Source organism: Corvus hawaiiensis, chromosome 1 (assembly GCF_020740725.1).
Source record: "Corvus hawaiiensis isolate bCorHaw1 chromosome 1, bCorHaw1.pri.cur, whole genome shotgun sequence".
Classification (NCBI taxonomy): domain Eukaryota; kingdom Metazoa; phylum Chordata; class Aves; order Passeriformes; family Corvidae; genus Corvus; species Corvus hawaiiensis.
Genome location: NC_063213.1, coordinates 82516076 through 82533275, shown reverse-complemented (window position 1 = coordinate 82533275; position 17200 = coordinate 82516076). Strand labels below are relative to the sequence as shown.

At 39.3% G+C, this 17200-nt stretch overlaps 1 long non-coding RNA gene across 2 annotated transcripts; it reads left to right on the top strand.

The window, feature by feature from the left end:
* Positions 1-78: 78 nt before the first annotated feature.
* Positions 79-15105, top strand: LOC125329601. 2 transcript variants are annotated; one of them, XR_007205219.1, is made up of 5 exons: positions 79-179; positions 4420-4519; positions 10295-10397; positions 10899-10980; positions 12434-15105. It is a non-coding gene; the product is annotated as an uncharacterized LOC125329601 (long non-coding RNA). The 2 variants fall into 2 exon arrangements; XR_007205220.1 differs by having other exon boundaries at positions 10804-10980.
* The last annotated feature ends 2095 nt before the right edge of the window (positions 15106-17200 follow it).

The following is a 17200-nucleotide window of genomic DNA, read 5'->3' as shown; positions in this document are numbered from 1 at the left end:
GCCGCGCTCCCGCCCGCCCTGCCTCCCTCCCTCCCGCTTGCCTCCGCCCCTCCCTGCCCGTCCCCTCCCCAGCAGGAGCGCGCCCGCCGCGGCCGAGCAGCCGGCGCTGGGGGGGAGAGAGGGGGGCCGGCGGCCCCGCTACCGATGAGGCGCCGCCGCCTGTGCCGGGCGGGGCTGAGGTAGGGCCGGGCCGGGTCCCCCAGCCTCGCCGCAGAGGGGCGCGTCCCCGTGTTCCCCCAGACCCCTGCGGCCGGGGGTTTCTGATTTACTAGGGAAGGGGGAGGCAGGGCGGAGGGCGCAGGTGTGGGAACGCACCCTGGGGCGGGGGTCGTCGGTGGGGAGCAGCCCCTCGGCAGTGACCGCGGCTCCTGCTGTCATGGGTTGGGAACTTGAGGTCTGCCAGCCAAAACGGTGACAGCAATAGGGAAGCAAGAAAGAGCTCGTTCCTCCCCGGCTCGTGTCTACCTCGGGTCTCTGTTCCCATGCTTGGGAAACCTAGGTGGGAATCCTACCATGTTTTCAGAAGTCTTCTTGCGAGCAAATAGGGTAAAGAATATGGGAGTCATGTTTTACTCCTGTGCACGCTTAACCCTTCGTTGAGAAACTTGTGTGGAATGCAATTGCGGCGCTCACCTGAAAGTTGCCGCTCCACGGCTCCTTTCAGTTCGCCGCTCGGAGTTTTGGTACCTGAACAAAACCACCAATTTTTGGGGGGTTGTTCCCCGGGGTAACCGCTGCTAATTCACGCTCGCAGCGGGCTGAGCATCAGCGCGGCACTGGGGACAGGCACAGGCGCGGCCGAAGCATCCGGGCAGCGCCTACAGCCGGTCATTTGTTGCCCGACCCCGCGGTCCCAGCACCTGCCCTGCAGGGAGGGACCCGCGTGTCTCCGGGCACCAGGGGCGGCCAGGCCGGCAGCTCCCGCGGGACACGGCGGTCCCATCCACCCGCCCCGCGCCCCTCTAGCCCCGCACGCCGCGCTGGATAAGTCATGACGGATCCCGCAGCGGGCTCGGCAGCGGTACCTGCCGCCGGGCTGAGCCGAGGCAGCAGCGGTGCGGGCCGACCGCCGCCACCGGGCTGCACGGCGACTCGCTGCTGCCACCTCTCGCTTGGCGCTCTCGCAGCTTCCCCAAGCTTCCTGCGAGCAGGAGCTTCACCTGGCTGAAGTTCCGTTTCTCCTCACCGACGGATGGTTGCGTTGGCTACCCTTCCCTTAGTCTCACGGGAAGACCGGAGGCTACGTCTTCGCAGCTCCGGAACGCCTTGTTTTCGGCCTGAGGTCACTTTTTTGGGGGAGGGGGGGTTTATTTCCATATTTATTGGACCATATAGATACTAGTATATGTCCCTTCCCTGGGTTACGTGAAGGTGGCCCATACACCTGTGACAAAATCGGTAAGTTACAGCTGAGGGTGATTCAGCCTGGCAGCACACCTCAATGCCAATCCAGACTTTGCCCAGCTACTAGGACTAGCAGGAAAAGCACCTCTAGGTGCTCAAAACTAGTGTAAACCCCAAACGTCATTGTCAGGTTCTAGTATGGCATGTCTCAATGCCTACTGAGTTGCAACTGGAGGAGAGCTTGCTGGTGGCAGAACATAGTGGCCAATCCAGTCTTGACTCGAGCAGAGAAGCGACCAACTAGCTGATTGTCAGAACTTTTGGTTGGACCAAAAGTTTGTTTTGTCTGCTAAGTGCAAGACCCTGGGTTTGTGATTCCCAGCCTGAGACAAATATCTAACTCTGAACTGAAAGTAGTGTATCACCCAGTAGTTATCTAGAGTCACTATCTTGCAGTTAAACTTCAAAATGTACTTGATGATAAAATTACTGGGTGACACAGTATCATAGACACACCATAGCATCATGTGATCCACCTTCTGCAGCCCAGCCTCTTTTTCAGAGCTGAAAGGTCTTTCTGTCAATAAAAGTAAAGGAGATTGAAAGACTTGAAGTAGGCTGTGTCCTCCTTCCATTCCCCCTCAAATATTCCTATGTAATAGGGACATTTCATGGCCCTGGGGATTGTACACATCTGACCTAATTGTAGGATGAGCAGTGTGTGCCAGTGAAGAATGCCCCTAAGACGTCTGAGTCTCCCCACACTGCAGAGGTTACCCAGTTGGCTGTACTGATCTGAGTAGTTGGTCTGGAAGCTGTTAGCCTGGAAGTTAAATACAGCAGCAATGAAGGTATATAATAATGTAGACCCCCTGTAGGGAAAGTGAGGCCTGGAGGAAGAAGGGTTTTGGAAGAATCTGGAAGGTTTCTGAAATCTGCTTTTTTCTCACAAGATTTCCTCCTTCCACATCATAATTTTGCATGACAGGGATTTCATCTTAAGATGTCACAAGATTCAAAAAGCTTCTCCTTTTCCTGTCACTTTCCTCCCCTGATTCTCCCTGCATCACCTTTTTAATGTTTCCTGATGCCACGTGAGGTCAGAGAAGGGGCTGGGAACAAACACTGCTTATAGATATGGAGAAATGGAACAAGGGAATTAATATTCCGAGTTTCAATATGGCCTCTTAGTGCTGTTCCTGCTGTCACAGAGGAATGGTAAAAGAGAGCAGTGAGAGGTTAGAAAGTGAAAAGCAGTGGAATCAACTTCTGGAAGAGGTTGCCCCATCTGTAGTAGATACCGTCCGCCAACTTCATTCTCGGTGACTAAATCTCTTCTTCTGACAAGCCAAAAGCATATGTAGGTGGAAGCTGTTCCCTTTTTTTGGTCAGTTCCAGATTTCTCAGATACAGAAAGTCTCTTTAGTGAGGCTTCTCAGGTCTGTACCTAGGAGTGATGTATCTACCCTAATCTTTGGTTAACTTCCTTGAGGGTTTGTTCGAGTTGAGGTTTTTTATCTTTTCCTTGAAAAAGATGGAGAAAGAAAAGGAAATTGCTGTATCAAGGCAAATATTTTCTAGCACAGGAACTGTAAAAGCATCTTTGCCATTTGTATCTGTGTGTTAGATTTACAAAGGTTCTTGAGGCCTCCAATTTCGATTTGGTCAAAGTAATGACAAGTAAAAATTTTAGAAAGCAGAAAAAAAGAAGTAGTAACATGAATAGAGTTAAATGCAATGATAGAATTTTCAGATAGTTAGTTCTCCAAATGACTGTATTATGAAAAAATTAGTGGTAGCAAATTGTTCAAGCTTAGGCTCAAAGGTTACATCTTACAATAGGTGGTTGCAGCAATACTTTTCCCATCCTGGTAACTAAATATATATCTATTTCTTTATGAAGAATTTCATCATGAAGTAAAGGATGAAGCTAGCAATGGAGGAACACAAGGAAAATTCCACTAGCCAACAGTTAGATGAGTCATCTAAAATATGGGATACCTAGACACTAGTTGTGTCTGCATGTTCTGTCTCAACATAAACCATATTTAATTTTTGTTTGATTCTTCTTGGAATACAGTTTGGTAGCTTGAATTTTTGGACAGAAAGGAAAACATTTATTTGCCATTTTGACTTTAAGATTATGTTTAAATTTAAATGTGTACTTCATATGAAGATTGTTGAGATCCTCTGTCATGGTCCAGGTCCAGCAACTTCCTTTGTCATGCTGAAGTCAATGGGAACTTTCCATAAAAAAAGGTAACTGAAGTAAAACTACCTAGTTTTATGTAATATTTTCATATTTCAGACAATCTTAACAAGGAAATTGGAAAAACTTGGTTTTGCCCTTTTTAATAAACCAAAAAATCAGCCAAGCATGAATAGTTTTTCAAGTTTAGAGCAATATTTCAAAGAAGTTACTGTCTTATCCCTTTCTAAGAATTATTTCAAGGTGAAATTATTAAAAGAAATTGACAACATCCATTGAAATACATTTCAGATAAGAAAAAGCATGTTTCTTGAGACACACAGTATGGTATCTTAATGAAACTAAACTGGTAATGAATTTCAATAATTGGTCCAAATTTCTTCTCTCTTATTTGACTTGGATGTTATCTTTAAAGAGTCAAGTCATCATTGAATTATAGTGATACTATATGTATTTTCCATTTCTCCTAAATTGTTGCACAATATTATATAACAACAAAGTACCTGTAAATCCTGGGATGAGGATGATTTTCTATGCCACACTGATGACATGACAAGAGAAGGTTTGCATGATTGTATTTGCATAAGTTCGTGTTCTGATCTCATGGAAATATTCTTTTAGCAGAGGTCTCCTAAAGAAATATAAGGTATTTTCTATTCTGAGGAACAGCTGGCTTCAACTAGTCTGATTATGAGTAAACTATTATTGGAGTGCTAAGCTTGACTGGTGATAGGAAGATACAATTGAATTTGTAGTACCTGCAGATTTTGTAAAAGAATCTAAGTTTGCATTGGGAGAGTTGGTTTTTATGTACTGAAGACAGCTCTCAGATCCCTAGGACCTGACTGAGATTTTCTTATTCCCAGCTTCATCCACTGATGACCAGAAAGGCAGTTATGAAAAAAATCTCTCTGAAACAGCTGGATTAAAATATTATTTGGACCTACTGTACTTTAAGAAATCATGGTAAGAACTACTATTTAGCTAATAGCTGCCATTATTTTCCTAAGAAATTTGGCATTTTGAACATAGCAGATTTTCACATGAAATTATACAAAAGGCTAAAAATTCAATTGAATTCTATTGTCTGTGTCAGTCACAAACAATCAGAACTCCTGTTCAAGGTATAGTAAGGGAACTGCATTTTTTAATAATATAACTTTATCTAAGTGTTCCTGATTAATGAGCTATTTGGACTTTTGCTTAACTTCAAGGAAAAACATAGTGAAAATACTAAGAGAGTAACAGAGAATTTGCTTCTTGTTCCTATCAATTAAACACATCTGATTTAAAGAGGGGTTGGGGTCTTTAGTTTGTGGGGTTGTGTTGTGGTTTTGGGATATTGTCATGGAACATGGAAGGCCAGAAATTGAAATGAAAATTAATATAGTGTAAAAATTGTTCTTTTCAGCATCCAGTAAAACAAAGTTTGCTGTTACAAATTCATATATCCTGTACATGCATAGGCTATACAAAGAGCTGAATGTTCTAAAATAATTTGTAAACCCTAACCACATGAAAAAAAGTAATTTCGCTTTGTCTTCACATCAGCCAATATTACTAGCAGTACAATGTCAACTCAGCTGCAAATTACAATCTATGGTTTGGATATCTATGGATGTTCAAAACCTGTTTATCCCTATTATTGTCAACTGAAATGCCAAGCCATTCTCAGGATACATTCCTTAATACATTTACAGCTATAAAAGCATTTAGGATTAAGGTATAACATCTACAAAACTGTATTGTACCTTTTGGATCCTTTTTCCTCTTCACTGTACTTGTATATTGAATAAATCCATCACAATGAAAAAGACCATCCTGCAAAAAGCCAAGTAGAAATCTTGCCATGGATTCAGAAAATGATGCTGTTTGAATAAAAGTTAGTGAAACCTTGATTAATTGATTATCCTTTTATTTAATCCAGTTATGTTTGAGTTTTACTTTGTATCTTTCCACGGTGTAAAAGACTGTCAGAGTTCAAGGAACCAGTAGATTGGTTATCTAGTTAGACCTCATGTTACATAAGACTGAGATATTACCTACCCTGAAGGGAAAATTAATGACTTGGCATTGTGGAATTATGGAATGCTGGATCATTTTCTAATCTATGCTCTATTATATTTCGTCAGTATCAGGAAAGATGAAGCTAGTTTTACTTGGCTGTTATACTCCATGAATGTCATGCTCCAAAAGTCACACACATTTTCCTTTTCCAACCAGCACAGTTTTAATTTTCTGGAGAGTCTTGGTGTGTTTTTCCAATGCTCAGGAGAGCTTCTCATCTGACACCTTTTCAGAACCTTAGTCTCAGTTTCATTTGATAGTTCCACTAACAGCTCTTGTGAAAACACAAACTTCTGAAGCTCCATGGGTATACAACAGTTAGCAAGGACAACTTGCAAGAATTCTCTTATGTGGCATGTCCATGAATGTCTTGTGTATAGGAAGACACATGGTAATATTCCTGGAGCTTCTTGGGTGTGCTCCTGGTGCATTCAAAGCATTTCCCCCACAAGTGGCAACAACGCTGAAGTCACAGATGGGGGCTGTCTGGAGAGCACTGGTGGCAATGTGGACACAAATTCCTCCTGTGCATACTGAGGCCCAAAATACTTAATTTCCTTTCGTTTCTCAGCTGAACTCTTCTGCACTTCACAGTTGTGCAGATTGCCTCACATTTTGACCTGATAATTCCCTCTGCCAGGCCTCAGTTCATCTCAAAATAGGTTGGACTGTGTCAGATCATCTGATTCATGCCTACTAGCCAGTTTTACCACCTTTTGCTAGAGGCTATCTTGCATAATTGGCTGTGTCTGGTCCAGTGCATGATTTGTCCTAGAAAGAGATGTGTTTGTCATCATCCCATAGAGTTTTCAGTAGCAAGCTTACTTCTACAAACTAAGTTGCCTTGAAGGAATAATTTTCAGCAATGAAGGAAGACCAGTTGCTGCAGTTTAAATGGCCATTCACCTAAAAGTTGAAAGGTTGACTGTGCAATGGATGAGTGCAATACTGAATTTTTCCTCTGAAAGTTTACAGCATTATTGTTTTCTATCTGGGGAATTAGATTTTCACAATGATGTTTTAAAAATGGAAATAGTGAAAAAATCTGTGAGACAACATTTAAACGATTATAAATTGTTCAGCTTGGTACCTTTCTTAAAGGCTGTTGCTCTGCCATGGTTTTTGTGATAGTTTTCAGCACATTTTTTAAGTGCATCAAGAAAATATGTGGTCCATAAGGGGCAGGATGTGTTTTCCCTCATTTTCTGTTCTATTCCTGCTCTTTCAATTTCAGGGTAACAGATTTTGAAGGAAAACTTGAGTTTCTTACCCTATGCTTTTTCAACAGAAAAACTCACTGCTTATTTTTGTGTAATTCTGTTATGCAAATCTCTGTATTACTGCACACCTGACCTCCCTTGTGATATTTTTAACTTAGTGGAAAACAGAAAGATATGTTTTATCAACACCACCTGCTAAAATTAAACAGAAAACAATAACTGAGTTTAGTATTTTTTTGCCTTTTATGAAAGAAGAAAAAAATGGAAGTAATAAGCTGTAAAGTAGTGCCAAATTCTAGGAGGGAAATAAGATGGTTTATGATCCTAACGTAAAGTTTTTATTATTAGTATTATTATTTATCAAGTACTTATTAAAAATGCATTTATATAAATTTATGTAATCAGTCATTTTTGCTGAATTTTGGAATTTCCACAACTTCTACTGTGGCCATACTCTATGAAAACAACTGTACCTGTTCAAAAGTAACATAGTCAGTCCCAGCATCAGTCCTTTTGGAGAGACATTGAAAGTATGCTGTGACAGCTGTAATGAACTCAACAGCATGAATCCTTTTAAAGGGAGGAGTAAAGCCTTTTAACTGAGTTACAAAAAAATCTTTGACATTTCTTATGTCAACTCTGTCCCTAAAGTAAGTTACTATTGTCACATACAGAGTTTAGATGGCAAATCTTATCCTTTTTCACTCTAGGATATCAATTTAGAAATTTGTATTAGATTCAGTGACCTTTGGTTATGTTTATGTTATTTTGTGATGCCTGTGAGATTTTTCAGCTGTTATAAAGCAGCAGAGAATGGTACTGTGGTTTTGGAAGTTTGAACATACTCTGTAGAAAAATCCGGATGAGCAACTATCCATCTTTGGATTCTTTTTTCCTGTTGCTTATTCCAATGAGTGATTGACAATGTAGTTGCCAGCTTAACCCAATGCTGCATGAAACAATTGTGTGGCACAGAGTAGGCTTTGAGCTTCATATCCTTAGCATGAATTTTATGGCTAGACTATACTTTCACTTTGTTAACGTAGCTGTTTCCTGTAAAAGAACTATTGAGCCACAGAACAAAATGTAAGGGATGTCACTATGCAGCCATGTTATTTTAGCAGTACATAGTGGCTAACCCCCCTGCTTTTCAAAAGATACAGTTTTTGTTTTCATACACAGAGCTCAAAAGAAAGAAGAATCATAGAATCAAAGAATGTTAAGGGTTGGAAGGTACCTTGAAGATTTTCCAGTCCCAACCCCCCTGCCATGGGCAGGGACACCTCCCAGTAGACCAGGTTGCTCAAGGCCTTATCCAGTCTGGCCTTGAACACTTCCAAGAATGGCACATCCACAGCTTCTGAGGCCAACATGTTCCAGTACCTCACCCTCACAGAAAATAATTTCTTCCTAATACCTGGCCTAAATTTCCCCTTTCAGTTTATACTCAGTACTCTATGCCTCTTTATAGAATGCATTATGTGTTTATCATGGCAAGCATTAATTTCAACAGTGTGTAAATTTTATCCTTCACTTAGGTTTCACATGTAGAAGTCAGGTACTACAGTGAAGAAAAATCCTTTGATCCGTAAAGGATGTTTCATCAGCAGTTGTTCAGCAATTTGTTCTTCAGATATAATATTACATTAGTCTATTATAAGAAAAGTGATCTGGAATTTTTACAGGCCTAATAACAATCTCAAGACTGTCACAGTGATAGGGATAGCAGATAATTAGTGTGTTTAATATATATATGAGGTGGTCATTAGACCAGGTGACTGAGGGTCAGGATAGTCTGTTACAGATCTTCACTGAGACAGGATATATCTGTAGCTTCCATAAAACAGGCTGCTTTCTACTGTTTCACTTACTGAATGGGAGTATCAAACTTGTTATACTAGACTGAGGTTTTTGGATGAGAAACAACATATAAGCAAGATGGAAAACTCCCCGAATATAGGCAGTGTACTCCAGAATGGGCAAGTACAAAGAGCCACCACAACATGAACTGCTGTGAAAGGCAGACTGCCCTGACTATGGCTTTTTCACAGGCTTCTCTTCTCACAGTGGTTTGTCAGATAGTGTCAGTTTTCCCTCTTATGAGTAATTGGCAAATAAATATGATGTTACTGGAAGAGGTGAAGTAGCCCACCAGATGCTGCAGATTAATATATTTTTTTATGAAGAATGACCCAAACTAGGTACTCCTGACCATTATAGCAACAGTCCTGATTACTCTTTCAGGCAGTGGATGATCATAAGGCTTCCAGAGGAAGGGGGAAGGCTTTTTCACTTATTATGTCAAAGGTGCCTCCTTTGCTCTTGATTTCTTGTCTCTATAGATCCATGATCACCTGATTTCACTTCAATGTTATCGTCTACCTCAGCCAACTGTGCCAACCTTTGTTTTTAATCCCCTAACATCCTATGGTAAGTTTCATCCATTGCCTTAAAGCCCCTTCAAGATTCTGAGAATGTTTGCTTTTTTCTGAGAGACCTGTGACACTCTTTTTTCCCCCTCCGCACCTCTTCTTACCAGTTACAAAAAGCCCATGGAACCTCTCCAAGGCCTTGAGTCATTTGTTCAGTTGTGTTCCTCAATCTGTGAGCTGGGAGATCTCGTCATAGATATTGTCTCTGTTATCTCTTTTTCCTGAGGGTCTGTGTATCTAGGTGGGGTTTATTACTTTTTCTGTGTCTTCTCTTTGTTTTTTTTCAACAATATTCTCAAGAAATGTCCTTACATTACAAATGTCATATATCCTTTGTATTTCACACAGCTTTTACCTTCCACCAATCCTTACAGTACTTGTCATTATTAACACAATGTTTGAGCAACTAGAGCTCATCTTCTTAGGAGAACTGATCTAGATGAAAAAATTAAGCCAGTTCGAATCATTTATGAAGAGGATTCTGAAGGTAACATCACCTGGTGGTCTTTCAAGCAATAAAGTGTGCCTTTTGCAGACTCTGAAGAGAGCAACAGCTACATAAAATTACTTTGATTTTTGCAAAGTATTTTACTGGTAGAAGAAATGCACTGATTTTAAAAGAAAAACACCCCTGGTAACAGCAAATAACTAGCCACTTGGATTATATAATAATTTAACTTGAAGACTCAAAAACAACTCCAGTCCTGTGGGCTTTTAAAATACCCAATAATCTTCAGATATTTTAGTGGTGCTTTGACAGTTTTTTTGCAACAGCAGCCGAGACAGTCTGCATGTTCTGCACAGAATTCCCAATATTCAGCAAAAACTGGTAAGTCAAAATATTTTAGCTGTAGCACTCTACTTTTCCCACGGTATCTTCTTGAGCTCTTTCTAGGTAATTTCCCTGCTGTAGTGCCTTATGTGAGAACTTGCTCATGCAACTTCATTTCACATGATGTTCTTTAACTGTGAATCGAAATTATTGAAAAAGCTCAGTTTTCAATAATTATTTTCTCCTACAGAAAGAGAATACTTGAAGAACACAAACCATTATGTGAAGGAAAAACCCCAAAGGAACTGGACAAATTTGTCTCAATTTTGACCTGTTGCAGACAGTCTGTCAAGGTATTCCATGTACCTCAACCCCTTCCCAGGGGCAGATTACCTTTGTTGTTGTGTCTCCAAGTGACACAAGCCAGACCTGTACTCGCCTTAAGGTGTTCAGATTTTTGAATAAGCCATTAATTTGATGGACTTCATTAACCTAGAGCTCTAGGCAGTAAAAGAGTGGGGAGGTGGGATTTAAAGCCATTTTGGCCTTTCCAAGAATTATGTTAGGAAAGCATCCTACAATCCTAGATATAGGAAAATATATGGAGGAATAAAAATGGTTTCTGAATGACATGGCATAGGCTGTTGCAGCCTACAAACCTTTAAAACTCCTGTGAAAAGAATTGACATTGCATATTGCATAGTATAGCACAGCAAAGAATATCTTCCTTGAAATGGGTGATGATTTTATTCATTGCAGATTCCTAAGAATTCACAGATTGTGGTAATTTCCCTCTAAATTCCATCCTCACGTGCTAATACAGCCAGCTAATCTAGAGGTCAAATATCCACCAGGTCTACTGCAGATACGTTTTGAAAAACTCAGGGAAGGAATGGTTGCTTCTGGAGACAATAGTAAAGAAGAATTGTTGTCTAGGTAACTATTGTTTTCTGGTATGGTTTACCTATAGAGTGGATCCCATCCTTTTCTGAAGTGTATCTGTAACCATTAAATACTCCAAATTAGGTCCTATCTTACCTAAAATATTTGATGTAAATAGTTGATATTAAATTTTCTCCTTTTTTCTTGGTATATGGAGAACAGTACTAGGTAACAGGTGCACAGTGTGGACACATGGATGGCTTAAAACTGTGCTTTCAAAAATGATCCTCTGAGAGTAACTGTTTCATGCTTACATCATTTATTTCTTCCCATAGGACTGACTCTAACAGTCCTTTTGTTTTTCACCTTTTCACCTTTTACTTGCACAACAGCACACTGCATTTCTCACCATTCAATTTTTTTTTTTTTTAATTGTGGTATCATTTCTGCAATTTATCAAAGTAATTTTGAATTCTAATTTTATGTCTCAACATTCTTGCAGTCTCACCTGATTTCCCATCATCTGTGCATTTAATAAGCTTGTTGTTACTTTAGTATCAAATTCATTAATGACAAGATTTAAGTAAAAACAGATTTTGAGTAGACCTCTTCTACTGTGGGTGGGAATTCATTGATAGATACCCTTTTGACTACAGGTTTCCAACAAGATTTACACCCACACTGTAGCAGATTTTATCCAGATTGTCCTGTAATAAATTTTGTCTACATCATGTCTCCCTAACCTGCTTATAGAGTATCATGTAGGACACCATTAAAAGTTTTTATTATTCTTGTGATATGAAATGTATTTCTATGTTCCTGTGTTTTCATTCTATCCTCAAGTTGCATCACCCCACTGTAGGATAATTGCATTGGTTTGACACTTTTAAATTTTTTGCAAATCCACATTAGCTGCTATTAATCCTGTAATCTTTCAGTCTCTTCTCTACTTGGATAATGGTTTAGTTACTTGTATCAAGGTTACTCAGGGTCCACAGTGAAGCTGAAAAATCTGCAAAATCCTCGTGAAATTGTCCAGCTCACTTCTTTTTGCAGTTCTTAGGGTTAGCCTGCATTTAGGCCACCTCTTGTCCCTGTAAATCTTCAAAAATAACTGCTAATGAATGTGTTTATTTCAGCCATTTTTATAAATATTTTAGAATTAAATTTATCAGGGCCAGTTGATTTCCAAACAGTTATCTTACCTAAAGGTATTCACACCTCTTTTCCCCTTTATCTAGGCTGAGATCTTATCTCATTGGTGTGAAGTAATCAACTGTGAAAGCCAGGGAAAATCGATGGGGAATTTTGGAAAGGCAAATTTCAAAAGGGGCACAAAATGCATGGGTTTTCATCACTGCTGGATAATGAGCAGGGTTTTTTTCCTACACTTCTGCTAGCAAGCTGTGCATATGTTATGGGGATATGTCTTGTCAGTTTCAGGGGATTTATACTTAGGTCTTTTTTTTCCATATGCTCACCTATGTTATTTTATGTTAATCTTTAGCAACCTGATTTTGTCTTTACTTCCTGGATTCTTCTTCTGCTTGAAGTAAGAGAAGAAGTCATTAGTTACATCGATCACTTCTTATTCTTCCTCTTCACTGCACTACAAGATTGTGTGAAAATATGACTATGGCTTAAACATCATGTGTAACATGACATTCTTCAGAAGAGGTGATGCCTACACAGAAGTGAATGTGATGGACACAAATTTAACAGAGGGAGATATATAGCTAATACAGAGCAAGTTAGCTTTTTCTGAATCAGATGTACATTTAATTTACATAGCATGCAGGGGCATTGGAATTGTTGTGGTTTAACAGTTAAATATTTTAAGATTAATATAATAACCTTGTCTAGCAGACTATTAATGCCTTTTTTGTTTCTCACCTGTTTTTATAAAGCCTGTTTTATAACCCTACAAGTCTGTTTTGCAAACAGTGCTAATACCAGTCAATTATGCTAGCTGGCATTTGACAAGACCTACAAACACCTAACAAATTACCAACTGAGTCACTACATGAGCAGGAATTTACAGCTATGAACAATGCTACCATTTCTATTTATAAGTGTTCCTGACTGTTCTTGTTTTGATTACTTACACACACATGCACATAAGAGGGACTCATCAGCTCATTGCAGCCTCACAGTTGACTCAGTCTGGCAGCTGATGCATCTACAGCAGATCTGCTGTTCCTTTGTTAAAAGCTGTCATAACAGCCTGTAAGAATTATTATAACTAACATTGCAGAATTCGGTGTTCCTGGACAAGGGTGGATCCCCTTATACTGAAAGCATTAAATAACATCACTGTTTACATAATAAATGACATCTGACAAGGCACAGTATCTTGTCCTTCTTAATAATATTAATTATATATATAACACACAGCACATTATATAATATTAATAATATTTTCTATTAATTCTGGAGAAAATATGACCTCTCACTCTACAAAAAGAAATGGTCTAACAAATAATATGAAAAGAAATAAAAGATCTTACATTTGTGCTGTCATACATGCAGTCAGTGATGAACAAAGGAATGTCTGCGTTACACGCCTCAGGCTGTGAAATATTGCCACTTTTTTTTGAGAGCAAGGGCTTTTAGGGTGCATTTGACCTCCCATTCTTCTTTTGTGATGTCATCAGAAGACAGAACTCAAACCTCCATGTCTTGAGATCCACAGAGAAACTTCCATAGCGCTATAGCACCTGCTTGTAGCCAACAATTTCTTTTACTGTATCTTTAAACTCAAGACCTTTTATAACTTTCTTTTTCTATTGGATTCACCTCTGATGTGCTTGCTTCAAGAGGTGTAGTTTCTCTTAGGCAGGGAAATTTCTTACCATTTCAGGAGAACATGCCATTGCACAAAACAGCTCTCTATCACACTCCAGCTCCCACTTCTTGAAGATTTTCCCATGCTGAGAAGAACATAAAGAACCATTATAATACTGAAGGTTGAATATGTATTTCAAATTCACAGACCTTTGCTTCATAGAGTGTAATACTCCCACAGGCACTGACTGAGAGGAAAATGAGCCAGGCTTAACTTCTAGTCTTTCTTACTTACACACAAAGAATATGCAGGGGAAGCCAGTCTCTAGCTAGTCACTGCTCTGCTTTTGCGAGGCAGAGCAGAGGCGGTGCTCCAGGATGCTGCTTGTAGCACCTACATTGCCTGCTACTGTCACAAGTTATCATTATCACAAGGCAGAGGAAAAGGGTGAGCCAAGGACGGCTGGAAATGGCCATCAGTTGACCTCTTCTGTCCTACTGGTGATGAAGGAAGCCATGAGAAGGGCTCAAAAAGGGGACACTGAGCACCCCAGGAAAACTGGGGAATGCCCAGAACTTCAACAACCCCCACCTCCGCGATACCCAGCCCAAACATGTCACATGAGTGCTCTGGCTGTTACTGGAAGAAGGTAAATGAGCTATGAGTGGGCACCGGAAGGGCTGGGATGGAAATACTGGCAACACATGCTCTGGACATTGTCAGATGCTGAGGAGTATGCAGCCAACACAAGAGCCGCTGTCACCCTTGCTGTAGGCCTTTTCCCCTCTTGTCTGCCTAATTTTTGATGTAGTGGCAAGACTTGGCTCTGATCACATTAGAACAGACATTTTTGTGTTGCAAGATACACTCAGGTATCATTTTGGACACCATTTGGCAGCTCCTAGAAAACAAATAAAGGTTTTCAACCTAGACACCAAAATGAAGCTAGCATTTCTTTCAAAGGCAAAAAATGCTGAAAGGGTTTTCATTTTATGTTTGAAAACCATCTTATCAGAATGTGCCAGTGGTTAATTTTCCTAACATTTTATGTGTGTAACATGAAGGGACAATAAAACACTGGGAAAGGTAAAAACAATCAGAGATTGTAGACCATATGGTGAGGGCAGATCTTGAAGAACAATAAAGTCGTCATCCTCTGGCCTTCAATGTTCATTTGTTTTCTGGGTTGTTTGTAATGTGCCCTGTGGCAGCATTATAAATCTTTTTCCTGTGTAATAACTCTTACTACTTCTTCTCTTGCAATTACAAAAGGTGTTTTATTTTTATCAGCCATTCCAGACAACACAGATCCTATCTAATGTATATCTGGAGCAGTAAAAAGATTGAGTGTATAAGTGTCTCATATAGTGTGATACATAAAATCAAACATTAATAAAGGCTTTTGACAACCTCCATCTGTTTGATCTTCACACTTCTCCCTCTGCTTTTTTAAGAGATAAAGTCTTGAAGTATTTCAGCATTTCCTCTAACTCATCTAGTCTGCCAGTTTTTTGCAGCAACTTCTCAGTTGCTTGGTCCCATGACCAAATCAGAGAACAGTGTTTTTGTTGGGGTCATAGGCTACTTTTGTGTCTCTGGAAAACACACAGAAAATATCTTGGACAACTTCTGAATCTGAGGATGAGTTACTGCAAAGTGTTGACTGTAGGGTCATGGAAAGTGTGACTACATGTACCAAGATGTAGGAGTAAAAAAGATTGAGAAACTCTTGAATAGAATATCCAGTTCTAAAGCTCCAGTTGAGCTGAAAATATAATTACCATTTCTCTGTTTCAAGCATGAAGTATCAGGTCAGGTTCTCTTGACGCATTTTGTTGAATGTCCATGTCAGTAGCTAAAGCATAGGAACTGCGGATCTTGATCACAAGAACTCTCTTATCACAGGAATTCTCTTTTCACCAGTGTAACCTTCTTTTATACATATTAGATCCAGAAAATTAAAAATAAGTACCTAAACTGGTAGTTCTGTCTCTATACTTAGACCCTCTGAAACTGCAGCTGTATTTCATAATGCTGTCCTGGAGTTCAAGCTAAAAGCAAAATTTCCCAGGTTTCAAAAATCCCACCACCAACAATAAAAAAACAAACAACATCCCCCCAAAACCAGAAAGTATGACCCCATAGGCTGAAAACGAGCAGACTCTTGCTTGTCTTCCACATACAACTTCCTGCTTTCTTGTAAGTGCAAACATTAGGCTACAGTTTCATGCTCTCAGTGAGTTTAATGTAGGTGAAATAGATTTAAGATTCATACACAAGAAAAAAAATTAAAACTATATTATTTTGATGTGGGAGGAAATAGTCTTACAATTAAACACATCTCAAGGATTTTCATATAAACCAGTGAAATCCTTGTAAAAATTCAACCCTTACCTTGTATTAGTTTTATTTAATAAAAGTAATTATTTCCTTTCATTTGCTAAAACTAGTATTAATCTTCTATTTAAAAAGATGATTAAAAAAATGAAAAAATGATAATCAAAATTAGTACATATCATGCTATGAGAAGCTATTTAGTGATAATATAATGGCCTTAGCCTAATTCAAACTTTTATTCTACATGAAGATGTATTCTCAAGTCCCACGGAGACGAAAAATCCCTTAAATTATTGTTCTTTGCCATGCTTTCATGGCATAGGTGATGCCATACATGCCACAAAGAAAATTTTCTTACCAATTTTAATTTTTCATAGGTCTTAATTCTAAAATATGCAAGCAAGGAAAAATGTGTTTTAGGAAGAAATAATAGAAGACAATGTAATATAAGACAGTAATTCTATCTGTAGAATAAATGTATTATGAATTCCTTTTCATACAATCAAACTATTTCCTATATTTTCACAATGTAGCACAGAACTTCTTAAGAGCATCAAAACCAAGTAGGACCAAAACAAACATCTGTCTGCTATTTATGAATAAAGATCAAGCAGACAGTCTTATAGTTGTTCATTTCCTTAAGGAAGAATTGCTTCACTAAAACTTGAGCTTATGGTTGTATCAACAACATAACAAAATACTCCCCAGTGGACCATGAGTTGATGTTGGTGCAGGAATCACGTTTTGCTATAACAGAAGGTATGAGTATTCCTGTAATTTCAAAAAGGAGCTGCACTAAAGACTCTAGAGAGCAAAAAAAAAAAAAAAAAAAGTAAGCGTCTAACAGAATGTTTCTCCCACCACACCAATGAGCTTAACACTGCTTCAAAAACAAATACAGACAGTAGGACCAGTTAACCTATTCTCATTTCCTAGACTGGAAAAATGTCATTGTAGTTCTATTAAAATTATATCCTTTAGAAAATTCCTGAGGGACTTTCCTGCTGAAGTATCTCTGAGGTAATCTTTTTATGAATCAATCCAGAAGGAAATGGCCAAGGAGTTCTCACAGGACTTTCACTACATCAAAGATGCCTCAGATAGCTTTAAGGAGCTTTTCAAGAGCTGGTTGGACAAAGCCCAAAGCAGCTT